This window comes from Eriocheir sinensis, chromosome 19 (assembly GCF_024679095.1).
Source record: "Eriocheir sinensis breed Jianghai 21 chromosome 19, ASM2467909v1, whole genome shotgun sequence".
Classification (NCBI taxonomy): Eukaryota; Metazoa; Arthropoda; class Malacostraca; order Decapoda; family Varunidae; genus Eriocheir; species Eriocheir sinensis.
The window spans coordinates 12,102,404-12,121,819 of NC_066527.1; the positions used below are offsets into that span (position 1 = coordinate 12,102,404).

The 19,416-nt window shown below is 47.1% G+C and overlaps 2 long non-coding RNA genes and 3 other non-coding genes across 20 annotated transcripts; 4 read left to right on the top strand and 1 right to left on the bottom strand.

The window, feature by feature from the left end:
- Positions 1–923: 923 nt before the first annotated feature.
- On the top strand, positions 924–2,923 carry LOC127000694 (uncharacterized). Of its 15 annotated transcripts, XR_007754445.1 has the most exons (6): positions 924–1,352; positions 1,420–1,464; positions 1,531–1,598; positions 1,666–1,733; positions 1,936–2,071; positions 2,139–2,923. It is a non-coding gene; the product is annotated as an uncharacterized LOC127000694 (long non-coding RNA). The 15 variants fall into 15 exon arrangements; XR_007754449.1 differs by lacking the exon at positions 1,531–1,598; XR_007754439.1 differs by lacking the exon at positions 1,420–1,464 and having other exon boundaries at positions 1,486–1,598; positions 1,868–2,071.
- Positions 2,924–8,916: 5,993 nt separating this feature from the next.
- On the bottom strand, positions 8,917–10,681 carry LOC127001024 (uncharacterized). 2 transcript variants are annotated; one of them, XR_007754666.1, is made up of 3 exons: positions 10,435–10,681; positions 9,594–9,725; positions 8,917–9,100 (listed from the first exon to the last, which is right to left on the bottom strand). It is a non-coding gene; the product is annotated as an uncharacterized LOC127001024 (long non-coding RNA). The 2 variants fall into 2 exon arrangements; XR_007754665.1 differs by having other exon boundaries at positions 8,922–9,100; positions 9,594–9,769.
- A 638-nt stretch (positions 10,682–11,319) lies between these two features.
- Trnal-caa (transfer RNA leucine (anticodon CAA)) lies at positions 11,320–11,436 on the top strand. Its single transcript has 2 exons — positions 11,320–11,357; positions 11,392–11,436. It is a non-coding gene; the product is annotated as a tRNA-Leu (tRNA).
- A 4,554-nt stretch (positions 11,437–15,990) lies between these two features.
- Trnal-caa (transfer RNA leucine (anticodon CAA)) lies at positions 15,991–16,107 on the top strand. Its single transcript has 2 exons — positions 15,991–16,028; positions 16,063–16,107. It is a non-coding gene; the product is annotated as a tRNA-Leu (tRNA).
- A 2,753-nt stretch (positions 16,108–18,860) lies between these two features.
- Trnal-caa (transfer RNA leucine (anticodon CAA)) lies at positions 18,861–18,977 on the top strand. Its single transcript has 2 exons — positions 18,861–18,898; positions 18,933–18,977. It is a non-coding gene; the product is annotated as a tRNA-Leu (tRNA).
- Positions 18,978–19,416: the final 439 nt, after the last annotated feature.

Consider the following 19,416-nt stretch of genomic DNA (forward strand, 5'->3'; position numbering starts at 1 on the left):
TTCCGAGTCAACTCAGTCGACCTTGAAGAAGAAAACATTTCAAGAGTGAGCCTTTCGTCTTTTCGGCTGGCATGAGTGCAACACGACCTCGTCTTTTTGCCTACATGCCTCCAGCTGGGCAAATGATGGCAAGTGCATCAACAAATGACACTACAGTGGTGAAGGCAGAACTTGAAACGTACCTAGAAGAAGGTGTTTTGCCTTTTGATGTCAATCCACTGAGGTACTGGCGTGATGCAAAAAGCTTCAAAAATTTGAAGCACTTTGCCAAGAATATTCTTGGGTGCTGTGCAACAACATGGACACCCCGGGAAGCATGTCACATCCACGAACATAATAAAAAGTTCCCGCAGAGAAATTAAACAGCTGTCGTGATGATAACAGAAAAAGAGCAAAGGGCGGGAGGCGAGGGGGATGAAAGGGATGGAGGGAGATGAAGGGGAGGGAGAATGGAAAAGAAAAGGGGCTGATGAAGAAGTTTGAAAGAAATATATGTATAGAGAGCAAGGATGAAAGAAAGGGAGAAATAGAATGAAATAAAGAAGAGAAAAATAGAGGAACAGACGACTAAAGAGAAATGGCAGCCCAATACAAATGTTAGGAAACTTTAGTGGGCCGTCCTCGTGAGTCAAAACGCTCACTGGTGTTCTCCCTCAGCAGGTGTGTGAATGCAATGTACCTGAAAAACGTTAATTGGTGAACCAATTCTTACTATGTAAAATCAATCAATCAGTCAGTCAGAAAAAGAAAATATAATTAAAAAGAAAAATTGGAAGTAAGGAAGAAAAGGGAAAAGGATGCTGCGCCGAAAGCCGCGGCGAGGATTCCTTATGATGCTTGTGCGCGGCCCATCGGTCCTTCATCCAAGAACCGATAAACGCGGTGACCGGCGATTTCACGGCATTAATGATTAATTTTATAATCCAGTCTGGTAGTTTTAAGAAGCGAATTCTTACATCCGCCCTATTCGAATCGGCGGGGCAGTGGAGCGCCAGAGAGCCCAAGGTCTCCCAGGCGAGCATGGCAGGACTGGAGGGCTCCCGGCAGGGCGCCTCGGCGTCCATCGGGACCCCGACGGAGGTGCCGGAGATCTTTCGGCTACAACGCCGGGCAGGTGGGGCTCGTTAGCCGTGGTAGGCAATCTGCCTAGGAGAGCAAACTCCGAACAACAAACCAGGGCAGGTGAGGTTCGTTAGCCGTGGTAGGCAATTCACCTACTAAAAAAGTAGGAGAGCAAACTCCGAACAATAAACCCGGGCAGGTTGGGCTCGTGAGCCGTCATAGGTAATACACCTAGGAGAGCAAACTCCGATCATAAAACCCGGGCAGGTTGGGCTCGTGAGCCGTCATAGGTAATACACCTAGGAGAGCAAACTCCGATTACAAACCCGGGCAGGTGAGGTTCGTTAGCCGTCATAGGTAATACACCTAGGAGAGCAAACTCCGATCATAAAACCCGGGCAGGTTGGGCTCGTGAGCCGTCAGGTAATACACCTAGGAGAGCAAACTCCGAACAATAAACCCGGGCAGGTGGAGCTCGTTAGCCGTGGTAGGCAGTCTGCCTAGGAGAGCAAACTCCGAACAATAAACCCGGGCAGGTGGAGCTCGTCAGCCGTGGTAGGCAGTCTGCCTAGGAGAGCCACCTCGAACAATAAACCCGGGCAGGTGGAGCTCGTCAGCCGTGGTAGGCAGTCTGCCTAGGAGAGCAAACTCCGAACAATAAACCCGGGCAGGTGGAGCTCGTCAGCCGTGGTAGGCAATCTGCCTAGGAGAGCAAACTCGAACAATAAACCCGGGCAGGTGGAGCTCGTCAGCCGTGGTAGGCAGTCTGCCTAGGAGAGCAAACTCGAACAATAAACCCGGGCAGGTGGAGCTCGTCAGCCGTGGTAGGCAGTCTGCCTAGGAGAGCAAACTTCGAACAATAAACCCGGGCAGGTGGAGCTCGTCAGCCGTGGTAGGCAGTCTGCCTAGGAGAGCAAACTCCGAACAATAAACCCGGGCAGGTGGAGCTCGTCAGCCGTGGTAGGCAGTCTGCCTAGGAGAGCAAACTCCGAACAATAAACCCGGGCAGGTGGAGCTCGTCAGCCGTGGTAGGCAGTCTGCCTAGGAGCGCAAACTCGAACAATAAACCCGGGCAGGTGGAGCTCGTCAGCCGTGGTAGGCAGTCTGCCTAGGAGAGCAAACTCCGAACAATAAACCCGGGCAGGTGGAGCTCGTCAGCCGTGGTAGGCAGTCTGCCTAGGAGAGCAAACTCCGAACAATAAACCGGGGCTTGTGGTGCTCGTTAGATGTCGTAGACAATCCACGTGATGGGAACACCAGAAAAAGGAAAATAAAAAGGAACACCAGAAAAAGGAAAATATAGTAACAAAACATCAAGAAAATAAAATAAAAAACACAGATCATCCACCTTCAGGCCCTAACATCTCCAAAATTATGGGTGAGTCTTTTCTGGGGAGAAAGAGGCTCATCCAGACCAAAGAACATCAAAAAGGGATGATATAGAAAGGAACACCAAAAAAATGGGAAAAAGAAAAAAACATCGCAAAAGAAAAGTAACAACAATAACAGAACAACGTCAAGAAAAGTAACATACAAAGAAACATCATCCACCATTCGGCCCCAAACTAACATCACCAAAATTATGGGTGGGTCTTTTCTGGGGAGAAAGAGGCTCATCCAGACCAAAGAACATCAAAGAGGGATGATATAGAAAAGAACACCAAAAAATAGGGGAAAAAAGAGCAAAAAAACATCGCAAAAGAAAAGTAACAGCAATAACAGAACAACATCAAGAAAAGTAACATACAAAGAAACATCATCCACCATTCGGCCCCAAACTAACATCACCAAAATTATGGGTGGGTCTCTTCTGGGAGGAAAGCGGCTCACCCAGACCAACGAAGAACATCAACAAGAGGATGATGTGAAATAAAAGAACATTAAAAAACACGAAGAAAAGAAATAAGAAGAAAAAGAACAGAAAAAACATCGGAAAATAAAAACTAGAAGAAAAACACATCAAGATAAGAAAAATATAAGAAACATCATCCACCTTCCGGCCCATAACATCACCAAAATTATGGGTGGGTCTCTTCTGGGAGGAAAGCGGCTCACCCAGACCAATGAACATCAACAAGAGGATGATATGAAATAAAAGAACATCGTAAAAGAAAAACAACAGCAAGAAAACAAAGAAAAGATAAAGAAAAGAAAAGGAAAAAGAAACAAAGAAAAAGAAAAACACCAAAATAAAATAAAACAAAAACAAAAAAATAATCCAAATAAATAAATAAATAAACAAAGACAGAATACAGTAAAATTAACAAACTAACTAACTAATTCAAACTGTCTAACTATTAAACTACCTATCTAACTACCTATCTAACTAAGGGTACTATACAAGGGTACTATTGGACTACCTATTAACTAACTAACTATCAAATCATCTAACGATCGAACATGCATTTGTCTGACTCTTTATCTATTTATCTGCATGGCTATCTATCATTATCTTTATCTATCCATCTTTTTTCTTTCTTTTTGCAGTTAAGGAAGCAGCAGAAGATAAATAAATAAAAAATCCGCATAAATAAAAATAAGTTCTATCTCTATATCTTTTATTTGTTTATTTGTTTATCTTATTTGTTCATCTTATTTATTTGTTTACTTATCTAGTCCGTCATCAGTCATGGTCAGTTCTACCTACACGTTTTCCTGCCACAATTTTTTTTTTCATTGTAAAGTCCTTAGTTCCGGTCCGACCTCGAGCTGGAAGGGAAGGACGGGGGCAGGGAGGCAAGAAGAGGGAGGGAGGGAGGGGGGAGGTAGGACAGAGTAATAGGAAGAATTTCGATTATAATGGTTCCCCCCCCCCCCTTGCAGCCAAAAAAATACAACGAAGAAAAGCGTCAAGTAAAAAAAAAATAATAATAAATGGTAGCTAACAATGATAAAGAGTTTGCTAAAAAAAAATTGGAAATCGATGAGCTAAAGACTTAGCAGTTTTCTTGTCTTTCTTTTTTTTTCAACACAGAAGACCAAAATAAGAGGATACAGAAAAAAAAAAAAAGATCGCTACGTCGCTGCTCCCCAATCTTTATCCTTTTGATTATCTGTGTCTTGAATGTGGCAGAGTAAGAGACTTTGTATAACTACTGATATTTGTACTCTTCCGGGTATACCCCATTCACGGTGCTCAATAATGATGATAACAGTATAGCAGCAAGTAGTACGCAGTAGCTAGCGAGGCGGCACCTTTTAGCACTTCAGTTTCCGTCACAACCTTACGGCACATTTCTTAAACTTCGTCGAGCGTTTAAAACTCATTCTCCGCTCTCTATTGTTACGTACTTTACAGAGAGAGAGAGAGAGAGAGAGAGAGAGAGAGAGAGAGAGAATAGCAGGGGTGAGGAAAGAGTGGGAATACGCGTTTCAGTCCTGATTAAGTGTGTGTGTGTGTGTGTGTGTGTCCTTGAAAAAAACCTGAACCTTTTTTTTTTCAGTCAAGTTCAGCCTTAACACAGAGGCGGCCATTTCGATGACTACGCAGAAGACGTTGAAGAAAAAAAAAAAATGAACCAAAACAGAGAATAACTGACGACCAGTTTCAGTGATCACTTGACTCGGGTCTCCAAGCGCTGCAAGACCTTGGCGGAGAGAGAGAGAGAGAGAGTATGTGTGTTAACCATTGCACTTAGCCATGACACCAAAGGAAGAAAACTGAAGGTAAAGTTAAAGGCGGGTGCATACGCTATTCTTCTTACGCTATCTTCTCACGTAGTTGACTGCTCTTTCGGCCACCTCTTCGGATTCTTTACAGGAGAAGCGAGTAGCGGGCTTTTTTATTGTTGTTTCCTTTTTGTGTGCCCTTGTGCTGTCTCCTTTGCTGTAAAAAAAAATAGCTGTGTGTGGCTGCGGTAGGTACTCATCTCCGCACCGTTGACCCTTTGAGCTTGTGGTAGGCAAGAACCTGTTAGTTACCGGCACCATCTGAGAGGGTGTTTAGTAAGGCCGGCAATTTTTACACTCCTAAGCGAGCAAAACTCGGCCCGGAAACCTTCCGGGCATTAATGATGATAAAATGCAATTATGATGTGAAGTGTAAACTTGTGAAAAAAGTATCTTTATATTTTTTGTATAATTTCAGGAGTATTTTTATTTGTATCTTTGAAATCTGGAATAGGAGTATTTGTATTTTTATTTGTATTTTTAGATTCAGGAATATAAGTATTTGTATTTTTAGATTCAGGAATAAAAGTATTTGTATTTGTATTTGTATTTTTGGAATTCCGAACAAAATTATTTGTATTTGTATTTTTGGAATCCCGAACAAAAGTATTTGTATTTGTATTTGACTTTAAAAAAATCAGTATTTGATCCAACCCTGGTCTGGGTGAATGTTTGTGATCGAAAGACGGGTAGGATGATTGAGCACCTATTTCCAGGGGCTAACTCGACAGCGAGAATGCTACGGGCGGACTATAGTCTGTTCAGAGTATGAAGTCGGTTCAAGGTGTGGCAGATTCTTGAATTCCCATGAGTGCGGCGGTGCCAGTTCGACCGCCAATTATCAGATTAGCACCGTCTCCCTACCTACCCACCTGTTTCTCTCTCTCTCTCTCTCTCTCTCTCTCTCTCTCTCTCTCTCTCTCTCTCTCTCTACCCGGGGGAGGGACCTAAGGGGACACGCCGACCACCACCACCACCACCACTACCACCACCACCAACACTACCAAAACGTGGCAACATGGGAAAAAATCTCTGCCACATGTCATAGAATTTATACAAATCGTTGTTATAATCCTAAACATCGACACTCATTGTACTAAGTAACTTCTTTTACTATATGAAGAATATATAAAAAAATATCACTTTCAAATAGCACATGGATGGGAAATAAGAGAGAGACGCATGTACGAAGGTTGATTTGGCAGCATGGCTAGAGGTAAAAAAGGAAGATCCTGATTGGTCAGGATGAAAGTTATGAGGACATAAGAATACTGATGAATTGTCTGTGAACTGTAATAGTATGCACTGATGTTGCTCATCCTTTGTGCAGTGAGAATGTCAACTGACAGCATATTCTCATAATATATACTGTAAAAGGTATCAAGGTCATCAATAAGAATTTTATTACTTCTGAGGTAAACGACGATACCAGCTCCACCCTGAACCGACTTCGTGCTCTGAACAGACTATAGTCTGTTCCCCAGCTTGTGGCCCCGGTGTGAGGTTGGCTGGGATATTCATGTCCATTCCCATACTTTGCCCAGTTCAGTCAGAGAAACGACCCCCAGGGGTACGTAGGTGCAAGTGGACCGACATGTACCACGAGGGTGGTTCAGAGGGATATGTCAGAGCAGTCGGGGAAGGGAAGCCCCCTAGGTAGCAGGTTCTCCCCTCTCACACACCGTTTCCTTGGGTTCGTTCGTTTGTTTGTTGGAACATGTATGGAAGAGGCAAGGTGCCGACGAGCCGCGAAAAAAGCTATTTACCGGGGGAAGGTCTCGTGTAATGCCGGGATGTGTAGGGAGGAGGAAAGACTTAGAAGTACAAGGAAAAAACGTAGGTTAAGTCATTATAAGTGATTACAAGTAGTTATAAGTGAGCATATAAGTAGTTATAAGTGATTATAAGTCACTACAAGGCCATCATAGGTATGTAAGTAATTGTAAGAAGCTATCATTAATCACAACCTATAACATAACACATCCCCCCCCCCCCCCCTAGACTACAATTACACTCGATGGTGCAATACTGTCCCTCCAGATTTTTCGGCGTCTACCCCTCCCTTTCCTCCCCTCCCCCTACCAGCGCACGCATTCGAAGCAGTTGCCAGCCACCTTGCTTGTAAATGTCCTATCTGTTAAAGTCATCCACCTCACATAGATTTTTTCGCTGCTCCAAAAGTAAATTTCGTCACCTTGCAAGTTAAGAAACCATATGCAATGCAAGATGGCGCCACTATAAACATTCCTGTGCGCCAGAATGCTGGGCTGACCATCAGGCCCCCCCCTGGGAAAGAGAAGCCTTGGCCGACCATCAGGCCCCACTGGGAGAATGCTCTACCGCAACAGGGCAACAACAAAAAAAAAAAAATAACCATATATAAACTACCCTAATTTTCCCTTCCTTTTAAATAAAACCTTAACAGATTATAATCAGCTACTTGGCTCCCCCCTTCTCTTCCGCTCACGGGACGCCGCCCTCGCCGCAGGCGAGTATAAAACTAGGGGTGGGTTTTCCCGGGCATCACTCGCCCGCTCACCCAGCTGTTGTGCCCACAGGTACGTACGGTACTCTCCCTCCCCCCCCCCCCCCATTTTTTCCCCCTAGGTGCTCCCCAGTGTTAATTACCGTCTCCCCTTTAGCCAATGTGTGTCTTAATTATCGTGTAAATGCATTTCTGATCTCAGTAAATGAAATATGATCACTCGCCCGCTCACCCAGCTGTTGTGCCCACAGGTCTGGTGGCCACTCTCTGACACACACACACACACACAACCCATACACCTACACGAACCCGTGATTCTTTCCCGATGTGTTCTTTTAGTTGTTAATCTCAGTACTCCTCTTCTTTCCGTTATAAGGGTTGTAGGAAGGAACCCCCGTCAGCGTTCTTGGAGCCTGGCTGGGGGGTAGGAACGGGGAGTCGAGCCCCCAAAATTTCCTTCTTATCCCCTATTACGTTAAGTACTTTGTGAGTATATAGGCGTATTACCACATTAATCTGTGGTCTTTCTCTAGAGTGAGAAGTGTTAGTAAAATAAGGGGCTGTATATTTGTCGTTTTGACGGAAATTTTTCTCGCCGTGTTCCGGGCCTCCCCGGAGTGTAAGGTTTCCCCTTCCTGAGTTTTTCCTATATCTTATGTACCTGGTTTTGCAATAGATGTACACCCGCGCAAGGGTAAGTTTTTTTCGCAGAGAATTCTCAACCATGTTCTGACTACCATTGTGAGAGGAGAAACTAGAACTCAGTCGTGTGTCCATTTCGCCCACTTCTGTCAGTTTCGGAAAAATCGTGCCTTCAATTAGCTGTTAACTGTAAACCGTGTCGTCAGTTATGACTATGTATACCTCCTAAACTAAGTATCACATGAATAAATGTACCAACCTATATTTATAGGCCTTTATTTCTTATTTTTTCTCCCCGTCGTGAGTTTTGTCCGGAAGGCTGTGTAGTTAAAGTACCCTTTTACCGCCACGAGTTTTCCCCGCTCACCACGTTACCCACTGTCAAAGTCTCGCTCTGGGTTACTTTAACCCCTAATTAAGTCCTTAGTCTTTTATATACATATACTTTAAGGTTCCCAGTGAGCTACCGGTGACATAGTTTATCGGTAGATCTCTGGGTGGTGGCAGCAACTCTACCCCCAGGGTGAGTCCTCCTTGATTTTTCCCCAGATTCCCCATTAGTTGAATTTTCTTTTAACATCATTTAGTGCCCCGAATTTCCGGGCACGACACGCGGGAGATACTCGCGGCCCAGCGGGAAGTAAACAAGTGATTTGTCTGGTATTTTGAAGCAGTGACTCACCACTCCCAGAGTTGGCAGTCAGACGAACAGTAACTGGACGTGTTAGCAACCACTGCTGTGAAGGAAAGGAACAATAACTGGGTGTGTTAGCAACCACTGCTGTGGAGGAAAGGAACAGTAACTGGGTGTGTTGGCAACCACTGCTGTGAAGGAAAGGAACAATAACTGGGTGTGTTAGCAACCACTGCTGTGGAGGAAAGGAACAGTAACTGGGTGTGTTAGCAACCACTGCTGTGGAGGAAAGGAACAGTAACTGGGTGTGTTAGCAACCACTGCTGTGGAGGAAAGGAACAGTAATTGGGTGTTAGCAACCACTGCTGTGAAGGAAAGGAACAGTAACTGGGTGTGTGGAGGAAAGAACAAGTTGGGTGTTAGCAACCACTGCTGTGAAGGAAAGGAACAGTAACTGGGTGTGTTAGCAACCACTGCTGTGAAGGAAAGGAACAGTAACTGGGTGTGTTAGCAACCACTGCTGTGAAGGAAAGGAACAGTAACTGGGTGTGTTGGCAACCACTGCTGTGAAGGAAAGGAACAGTAACTGGGTGTGTTAGCAACCACTGCTGTGGAGGAAAGGAACAGTAACTGGGTGTGTTAGCAACCACTGCTGTGGAGGAAAGGAACAGTAACTGGGTGTTAGCAACCACTGCTGTGAAGGAAAGGAACAGTAACTGGGTGTGTTGGCAACCACTGCTGTGAAGGAAAGGAACAGTAACTGGGTGTGTTAGCAACCACTGCTGTGAAGGAAAGGAACAGTAACTGGGTGTGTTAGCAACCACTGCTGTGGAGGAAAGGAACAGTAACTGGGTGTTAGCAACCACTGCTGTGAAGGAAAGGAACAGTAACTGGGTGTTAGCAACCACTGCTGTGAAGGAAAGGAACAGTGACTGGGTGTGTTAGCAACCACTGCTGTGAAGGAAAGGAACAGTAACTGGGTGTGTTGGCAACCACTGCTGTGAAGGAAAGGAACAGTAACTGGGTGGTGTGTTAGCAACCACTGCTGTGACCTGTGAAGGAAAGGAACAGTAACTGGGTGTTGGCAACCACTGCTGTGACCTGTGAAGGAAAGGAACAGTAACTGGGTGTGTTAGCAACCACTGCTGTGAAGGAAAGGAACAGTAACTGGGTGTGTTAGCAACCACTGCTGTGAAGGAAAGGAACAGTAACTGGGTGTGTTGGCAACCACTGCTGTGAAGGAAAGGAACAGTAACTGGGTGTGTTAGCAACCACTGCTGTGGAGGAAAGGAACAGTAACTGGGTGTGTTAGCAACCACTGCTGTGGAGGAAAGGAACAGTAACTGGGTGTTAGCAACCACTGCTGTGAAGGAAAGGAACAGTAACTGGGTGTGTTGGCAACCACTGCTGTGAAGGAAAGGAACAGTAACTGGGTGTGTTAGCAACCACTGCTGTGAAGGAAAGGAACAGTAACTGGGTGTGTTAGCAACCACTGCTGTGGAGGAAAGGAACAGTAACTGGGTGTTAGCAACCACTGCTGTGAAGGAAAGGAACAGTAACTGGGTGTTAGCAACCACTGCTGTGAAGAAAAGGAACAGTGACTGGGTGTGTTAGCAACCACTGCTGTGAAGAAAAGGAACAGTGACTGGGTGTGTTAGCAACCACTGCTGTGAAGGAAAGGAACAGTAACTGGGTGTTAGCAACCACTGCTGTGAAGGAAAGGAACAGTAACTGGGTGTTAGCAACCACTGCTGTGAAGGAAAGGAACAGTGACTGGGTGTGTTAGCAACCACTGCTGTGAAGGAAAGGAACAGTAACTGGGTGTGTTGGCAACCACTGCTGTGAAGGAAAGGAACAGTAACTGGGTGGTGTGTTAGCAACCACTGCTGTGACCTGTGAAGGAAAGGAACAGTAACTGGGTGTTGGCAACCACTGCTGTGACCTGTGAAGGAAAGGAACAGTAACTGGGTGTGTTAGCAACCACTGCTGTGAAGGAAAGGAACAGTAACTGGGTGTGTTAGCAACCACTGCTGTGAAGGAAAGGAACAGTAACTGGGTGTGTTGGCAACCACTGCTGTGAAGGAAAGGAACAGTAACTGGGTGTGTTGGCAACCACTGCTGTGAAGGAAAGGAACAGTGACTGGGTGTGTTGGCAACCACTGCTGTGAAGGAAAGTAACAGTAACTGGGTGTGTTAGCAACCACTGCTGTGAAGGAAAGGAACAATGACTGGGTGTGTTGGCAACCACTGCTGTAAAGTGTAACAGTCCAAATGTGTATTCTGTTCATATCATCATCATCACCATTGTTTTCTTTTATCATCATCATCATCACCATTGTTTTCTTTTATCATCTTCATCACCATCATTTCCTCATATCATCACCATCATCACCATTGTTTTCTTTTATCATCTTCATCACCATCAATTCCTCATATTGTAACGGTCCAAATGTGTAATGAGTGAGTGAGTATGGAATGCATGTAAGTGAATGATTATATGTTACAACAAACGAGCAAGTGAGCGGATGTGTGGACGGGTGAACGAGTGTGTGTGAGAAGTAGAGATTATTGGCGTGAATGAGGGTGTGAATGGATGAAAGACGTTTCTGAAATCCTCATCTCCAGTCTCGAACCCTAGAATGATTGTTAGTTAGCTTCCGATAGATTATCTAGTGGTAATGCAGAGGTCAGGGAGTACACCGTGGAAGTTGAGTGCGCAAATAAGAGCAAGTCACGTGAAGAAGGGGGAGGAGCTTAGCGAGGAGACCAGACGAGAAGGCGAGACACGGAGAGAGAGAGAGAGAGAGAGAGAGAGAGAGATATACAGGTCAGGATGGCCGAGTGGTCTAAGGCGCCAGACTCAAGGTAACCTTCCCTTCCAATAGAAGGGACGTGGGCATTCTGGTCCTCTTTGAGGGCGTGGGTTCGAATCCCACTCCTGACACACTTTTTGTCGTCAACAGGACTAAGACAAGGGCCATGGCCCTTCATACAACCACCTTCCTGAGCCCTTCGACCTCGAGGGTACGCCCGTGCCGTGGGTGCACACGTACAAGTACCTCGGGCCCTCTAACACTCCAGCATCCAAACACAGCACACCAGGGTCCTCTTCCTGTCCCTCGCTTCTCCATGCTGAGTTTTCCGAGACTGTGGGACAAGCCGAGCAACAGTCAGTCACTCAGCCAGCAAGTCAATCAGTCAGTCAGTCACTCAGCCAGCAAGTCAATCAGTCAGTCAGCCAGCAAGTCAATCAGTCAGTCAGTCACTCAGTCAGCAAGTCAATCAGTCAGTCAGTCACTCAGCCAGCAAGTCAATCAGTCAGTCACTCAGCCACCAAGTCAATCAGTCAGTCAGTCAGTCAGCCAGCAAGTCAATCAGTCAGTCAGTCAGTCAGCCAGCAAGTCAATCAGTCAGTCAGTCAGCCAGCAAGTCACTCAGTCAGTCAGTCAGCCAGCAAGTCAGTCAGTCAGTCAGCCAGCAAGTCAGTCAGTCAGTCAGCCAGCAAGTCAATCAGTCAGTCAGCCAGCAAGTCAATCAGTCAGTCAGCCAGCAAGTCAATCAGTCTGTCAGCCAGCAAGTCAGTCAGTCAGTCAGTCAGCCAGCAAGTCAATCAGTCAGTCAGCCAGCAAGTCAATAAGTCAGTCAGCCAGCAAGTCAATCAGTCAGTCAGTCAGCAAGTCAGTCAGTCTTTCAGCCAGCAAGTCAATCAGTCAGTCAGCCAGCAAGTCAATCAGTCAGTCAGCCAGCAAGTCAATCAGTCAGTCAGCCAGCAAGTCAGTCAGTCAGCCAGCCAGCAAGTCAGTCAGTCAGTCAGCCAGCAAGTCAGTCAGTCAGTCAGCCAGCAAGTCAGTCAGTCAGTCAGCCAGCAAGTCAGTCAGTCAGTCAGCCAGCAAGTCAATCAGTCAGTCAGCCAGCAAGTCAGTCAGTCAGTCAGCCAGCAAGTCAATCAGTCAGTCAGCCAGCAAGTCAATCAGTCAGTCAGCCAGCAAGTCAATCAGTCAGTCAGCCAGCAAGTCAGTCAGCCAGTAAGTCAATCAGTCAGTCAGCCAGCAAGTCAGTCAGTCAGTCAGTCAGTCAGTCAGCCAGCAAGTCAGTCAGTCAGTCAGCCAGCAAGTCAATCAGTCAGCCAGCAAGTCAGTCAGTCAGTCAGCCAGCAGGTCAGTTAGTCAGCCAGCCAGCAAGTCAGTCAGTCAATCAGCCAGCAAGTCAGTCAGTCAGTCAACCAGCAAGTCAGTCAGTCAGCCAACCAGTAAGTCAATCAGTCAGTCAGCCAGCAAGTCATTCAGTCAGTCAGCCAGCAAGTCAGTCAATCAGTCAGCCAGCAAGTCAGTCAGTCAGTCAGCCAGCAAGTCAGTCAGTCTGTCAGCCAGCAAGTCAATCAGTCAGTCAGCCAGCAAGTCAATCAATCAGTCAGCCAGCAAGTCAATAAGTCAGTCAGTCACTCAGCCAGCAAGTCAATCAGTCAGTCAGCCAGCAAGTCAATCAGTCAGTCAGCCAGCAAGTCAATCAGTCAGTCAGCCAGCAAGTCAATAAGTCAGTCAGTCACTCAGCCAGCATGTCAATCAGTCAGTCAGCCAGCAAGTCAATTAGTCAGTCAGCCAGCAAGTCAGTCAGTCAGTCAGCCAGCAAGTCAATCAGTCAGTCAGCCAGCAAGTCAATCAGTCAGTCAGCCAGCAAGTCAATCAGTCAGTCAGCCAGCAAGTCATTCAGTCAGTCAGCCAGCAAGTCAGTCAGTCAGTCAGTCAGTCAGCCAGCAAGTCAATCAGTCAGTCAGCCAGCAAGTCAATCAGTCAGTCAGCCAGCAAGTCAATCAGTCAGTCAGTCAGTCAGCCAGCAAGTCAGTCAGTCAGCCAGCAAGTCAATCAGTCAGTCAGCCAGCAAGTCAATCAGTCAGTCAGCCAGCAAGTCAATAAGTCAGTCAGTCAGTCAGCCAGCAAGTCAATCAGTCAGTCAGCCAGCAAGTCAATCAGTCAGTCAGACAGCAAGGCAATCAGTCAGTCAGCTAACAAGTCAGTCAGTCAGTCAGCCAGCAAGTCAGTCAGTCAGTCAGCCAGCAAGTCAGTCAGTCAGCCAGCAAGTCAATCAGTCAGTCAGCCAGCAAGTCAATCAGTCAGTCAGCCAGCAAGTCAATCAGTCAGTCAGCCAGCAAGTCAATCAGTCAGTCAGTCAGTCAGCCAGCAAGTCAGTCAGTCAGCCAGCAAGTCAATCAGTCAGTCAGCCAGCAAGTCAATCAGTCAGTCAGCCAGCAAGTCAATCAGTCAGTCAGCCAGCAAGTCAGTCAGTCAGTCAGCCAGCAAGTCAATCAGTCAGTCAGCCAGCAAGTCAATCAGTCAGTCAGCCAGCAAGTCAGTCAGTCAGTCAGCCAGCAAGGCAATCAGTCAGTCAGCCAGCAAGTCAGTCAGTCAGTCAGCCAGCAAGTCAGTCAGTCAGTCAGCCAGCAAGTCAGTCAGTCAGTCAGCCAGCAAGTCAGTCAGTCAGTCAGCCAGCAAGTCAATCAGTCAGTCAGCCAGCAAGTCAATCAGTCAGTCAGCCAGCAAGTCAATAAGTCAGTCAGTCAGTCAGTCATCAAGTCAATTAGTCAGTCAGCCAGCAAGTCAATTAGTCAGTCAGCCAGCAAGTCAATTAGTCAGTCAGCCAGCAAGTCAATTAGTCAGTCAGCCAGAAAGTCAATAAGTCAGTCAGCCAGAAAGTCATTAAGTCAGTCATTCACTCAGCCAGCAAGTCAATCAGTCAGTCAGCCAGTAAGTCAATCAGTCAGTCAGCCAGCAAGTCAATTAGTCAGTCAGCCAGAAAGTCAATAAGTCAGTCATTCACTCAGCCAGCAAGTCAATCAGTCAGTCAGCCAGTAAGTCAATCAGTCAGTCAGCCAGCAAGTCAATCAGTCAGTCAGCCAGTAAGTCAATCAGTCAGTCAGCCAGCAAGTCAATCAGTCAGTCAGCCAGCAAGTCAGTCAGTCAGCCAGTAAGTCAATCAGTCAGTCAGCCAGTAAGTCAATCAGTCAGTCAGCCAGCAAGTCAGTCAGTCAGCCAGCAAGTCAGTCAGTCAGTCAGCCAGCAAGTCAATCAGTCAGCCAGCCAGCAAGTCAATCAGTCAGTCAGCCAGCAAGTCAATCAGTCAGTCAGCCAGCAGGTCAGTCGGTCAGTCAGCCAGCAAGTCAGTCAGTCAGTCAGCCAGTAAGTCAATCAGTCAGTCAGCCAGCAAGTCAATCAGTCAGTCAGCCAGCAAGTCAGTCAGTCAGTCAGCCAGCAAGTCAATCAGTCAGTCAGCCAGTAAGTCAATCAGTCAGTCAGCCAGCAAGTCAATTAGTCAGTCAGCCAGAAAGTCAATAAGTCAGTCATTCACTCAGCCAGCAAGTCAATCAGTCAGTCAGCCAGTAAGTCAATCAGTCAGTCAGCCAGTAAGTCAATCAGTCAGTCAGCCAGCAAGTCAGTCAGTCAGTCAGTCAGCCAGCAAGTCAGTCAGTCAGTCAGCCAGCAAGTCAGTCAGTCAGTCAGCCAGCAAGTCAGTCAGTCAGTCAGCCAGCAAGTCAATCAGTCAGTCAGCCAGCAAGTCAATCAGTCAGTCAGCCAGCAGGTCAGTCGGTCAGTCAGCCAGCAAGTCAGTCAGTCAGCCAGCCAGCAAGTCAATCAGTCAGCCAGCCAGCAAGTCAGTCAGTCAGTCAGCCAGCCAGCAAGTCAGTCAGTCAGTCAGCCAGCCAGCAAGTCAGTCAGTCAGTCAGCCAGCAGGTCAGTCAGCCAGCCAGCAAGTCAATCAGTCAGTCAGCCAGCAAGTCAGTCAGTCAGTCAGCCAGCCAGCAAGTCAGTCAGTCAGTCAGTGACTGGGTGTGTTGGCAACCACTGCTGTGAAGTGTAACAGTCCAAATGTGTATTCTGTTCATATCATCACCATCATCACCATTGTTTTCTTTTATCATCTTCATCACCATCATTTCCTCATATCATCACCATCATCACCATTGTTTCCTTTTATCATCTTCATCACCATCATTTCCTCATATCATCACCATCATCACCATTGTTTCCTTTTATCATCTTCATCACCATCATTTCCTCATATCATCACCATCATCACCATTGTTTTCTTTTATCATCTTCATCACCATCATTTCCTCATATTGTAACGGTCCAAATGTGTAATGAGTGAGTGAGTATGGAATGCATGTAAGTGAATGATTATATATTACAACAAACGAACAAGTGAGCGGATGTGTGGACGGGTGAACGAGTGTGTGTGAGAAGTAGAGATTATTGGCGTGAATGAGGGTGTGAATGGATGAAAGACGTTTCTGAAATCCTCATCTCCAGTCTCGAACCCTAGAATGATTATTAGTTAGCTAGCGATAGATTATCTAGTGGTAATGCAGAGGTCAGGGAGTACACCGTGGAAGTTGAGTGCGCAAATAAGAGCAAGTCACGTGAAGAAGGGGGAGGAGCTTAGCGAGGAGACCAGACGAGAAGGCGAGACACGGAGAGAGAGAGAGAGAGAGAGAGAGATACAGGTCAGGATGGCCGAGTGGTCTAAGGCGCCAGACTCAAGGTAACCTTCCCTTCCGATAGAAGGGACGTGGGCATTCTGGTCCTCTTTGAGGGCGTGGGTTCGAATCCCACTCCTGACACACTTTTTGTCGTCAACAGGACTAAGACAAGGGCCATGGCCCTTCGCCACGGCCACCTTCCTGAGCCCTTCGATCTCGAGGTACGCCCGTGCCGTGGGTGCACACGTACAAGTACCTCGGGCCCTCTAACACTCCAGCATCCAAACACAGCACACCAGGGTCTCTTCTCCCTCTCGCTTCTCCATGCTGAGTTTTCCGAGACTGTGGGACAAGCAACAGCAACAGTCAGTCACTCAGCCAGCAAGTCAATCAGTCAGTCAGTCACTCAGCCAGCAAGTCAATCAGTCAGTCAGCCAGCAAGTCAATCAGTCAGTCAGTCACTCAGTCAGCAAGTCAATCAGTCAGTTAGTCACTCAGCCAGCAAGTCAATCAGTCAGTCACTCAGCCACCAAGTCAATCAGTCAGTCAGTCAGCCAGCAAGTCAATCAGTCAGTCAGTCAGTCAGCCAGCAAGTCAATCAGTCAGTCAGTCAGTCAGCCAGCAAGTCAATCAGTCAGTCAGTCAGCCAGCAAGTCAATCAGTCAGTCAGTCAGCCAGCAAGTCAGTCAGTCAGCCAGCAAGTCAATCAGTCAGTCAGTCAGCCAGCAAGTCAATCAGTCAGTCAGTCAGCCAGCAAGTCAGTCAGTCAGTCAGCCAGCAAGTCAATCAGTCAGTCAGCCAGCAAGTCAGTCAGTCAGCCAGCAAGTCAATCAGTCAGCCAGCAAGTCAATCAGTCTGTCAGCCAGCAAGTCAATCAGTCAGTCAGCCAGCAAGTCAATAAGTCAGTCAGCCAGCAAGTCAATAAGTCAGTCAGCCAGCAAGTCAATCAGTCAGTCAGCCAGCAAGTCAATCAGTCAGTCAGCCAGCAAGTCAGTCAGTCAGTCAGCCAGCAAGTCAATCAGTCAGTCAGCCAGCAAGTCAATCAGTCAGTCAGCCAGCAAGTCAATCAGTCAGTCAGCCAGCAAGTCAGTCAGTCAGTCAGCCAGCAAGTCAATCAGTCAGTCAGCCAGCAAGTCAGTCAGTCAGCCAGCAAGTCAATCAGTCTGTCAGCCAGCAAGTCAATCAGTCAGTCAGCCAGCAAGTCAATAAGTCAGTCAGCCAGCAAGTCAATAAGTCAGTCAGCCAGCAAGTCAGTCAGTCAGTCAGTCAGCAAGTCAGTCAGTCTTTCAGCCAGCAAGTCAATCAGTCAATCAGCCAGCAAGTCAATCAGTCAGTCAGCCAGCAAGTCAATCAGTCAGTCAGCCAGCAAGTCAATCAGTCAGTCAGCCAGCAAGTCAGTCAGTCAGTCAGCCAGCCAGCAAGTCAGTCAGTCAGTCAGCCAGCAAGTCAGTCAGTCAGTCAGTCAGCCAGCAAGTCAGTCAGTCAGTCAGCCAGCAAGTCAGTCAGTCAGTCAGCCAGCAAGTCAGTCAGTCAGTCAGCCAGCAAGTCAATCAGTCAGTCAGCCAGCAAGTCAGTCAGTCAGCCAGCAAGTCAGTCAGTCAGTCAGCCAGCCAGCAAGTCAGTCAGTCAGTCAGCCAGCAAGTCAGTCAGTCAGCCAGCAAGTCAGTCAGTCAGTCAGCCAGTCAGTCAGTCAGTCAGTCAGTCAGTCAGCCAGCAAGTCAATCAGTCAGTCAGCCAGCAAGTCAATCAGTCAGTCAGCCAGCAAGTCAATCAGTCAGTCAGCCAGCAAGCCAGTAAGTCAATCAGTCAGTCAGCCAGCAAGTCAGTCAGTCAGTCAGTCAGCCAGCAAGTCAGTCAGTCAGTCAGCCAGCAAGTCAATCAGTCAGTCAGCCAGCAAGTCAATCAGTCAGTCAGCCAGCAAGTCAATCAGTCAGTCAGCCAGCAAGCCAGTAAGTCAATCAGTCAGTCAGCCAGCAAGTCAGTCAGTCAGTCAGTCAGTTAGCCAGCAAGTCAGTCATTCACTCAGCCAGCAAGTCAATCAGTCAGTCAGCCAGCAAGTCAATCAGTCAGTCAGCCAGCAAGTCAATCAGTCAGTCAGCCAGCAAGTCAATCAGTCAGTCAGCCAGCAGGTCAGTCAGTCAGCCAGCCAGCAAGTCAATCAGTCAGCCAGCCAGCAAGTCAGTCAGTCAGTCAGCCAGCCAGCAAGTCAGTCAGTCAGTCAGTGACTGGGTGTGTTGGCAACCACTGCTGTAAAGTGTAACAGTCCAAATGTGTATTCTGTTCATATCATCACCATCACCATTGTTTTCTTCTATCATCTTCATCACCATCATTTCCTCATATCATAACCATCATCACCATTGTTTTCTTTTATCATCTTCATCACCATCATTTCCTCATATCATCACCATCATCACCATTGTTTTCTTTTATCATCTTCATCACCATCATTTCCTCATATCATCACCATCATCACCATTGTTTTCTTTTATCATCTTCATCACCATCATTTCCTCATATTGTAACGGTCCAAATGTGTAATGAGTGAGTGAGTATGGAATGCATGTAAGTGAATGATTATATGTTACAACAAACGAGCAAGTGAGCGGATGTGTGGACGGGTGAACGAGTGTGTGTGAGAAGTAGAGATTATTGGCGTGAATGAGGGTGTGAATGGATGAAAGACGTTTCTGAAATCCTCATCTCCAGTCTCGAACCCTAGAATGATTGTTAGTTAGCTTCCGATAGATTATCTAGTGGTAATGCAGAGGTCAGGGAGTACACCGTGGAAGTTGAGTGCGCAAATAAGAGCAAGTCACGTGAAGAAGGGGGAGGAGCTTAGCGAGGAGACCAGACGAGAAGGCGAGGCACGGAGAGAGAGAAAGAGAGTACAGGTCAGGATGGCCGAGTGGTCTAAGGCGCCAGACTCAAGGTAACCTTCCCTTCCGATAGAAGGGACGTGGGCATTCTGGTCCTCTTTGAGGGCGTGGGTTCGAATCCCACTCCTGACACACTTTTTGTCGTCAACAGGACTAAGACAAGGGCCATGGCCCTTCGCCACGGCCACCTTCCTGAGCCCTTCGACCTCGAGGGTACGCCCGTGCCGTGGGTGCACACGTACAAGTACCTCGGGCCCTCTAACACTCCAGCATCCAAACACAGCACACCAGGGTCCTCTTCCTGTCCCTCGCTTCTCCATGCTGAGTTTTCCGAGACTGTGGGACAAGCCGAGCAACAGTCAGTCACTCAGCCAGCAAGTCAATCAGTCAGTCAGTCACTCAGCCAGCAAGTCAATCAGTCAGTCAGCCAGCAAGTCAATCAGTCAGTCAGTCACTCAGTCAGCAAGTCAATCAGTCAGTTAGTCACTCAGCCAGCAAGTCAATCAGTCAGTCACTCAGCCACCAAGTCAATCAGTCAGTCAGTCAGCCAGCAAGTCAATCAGTCAGTCAG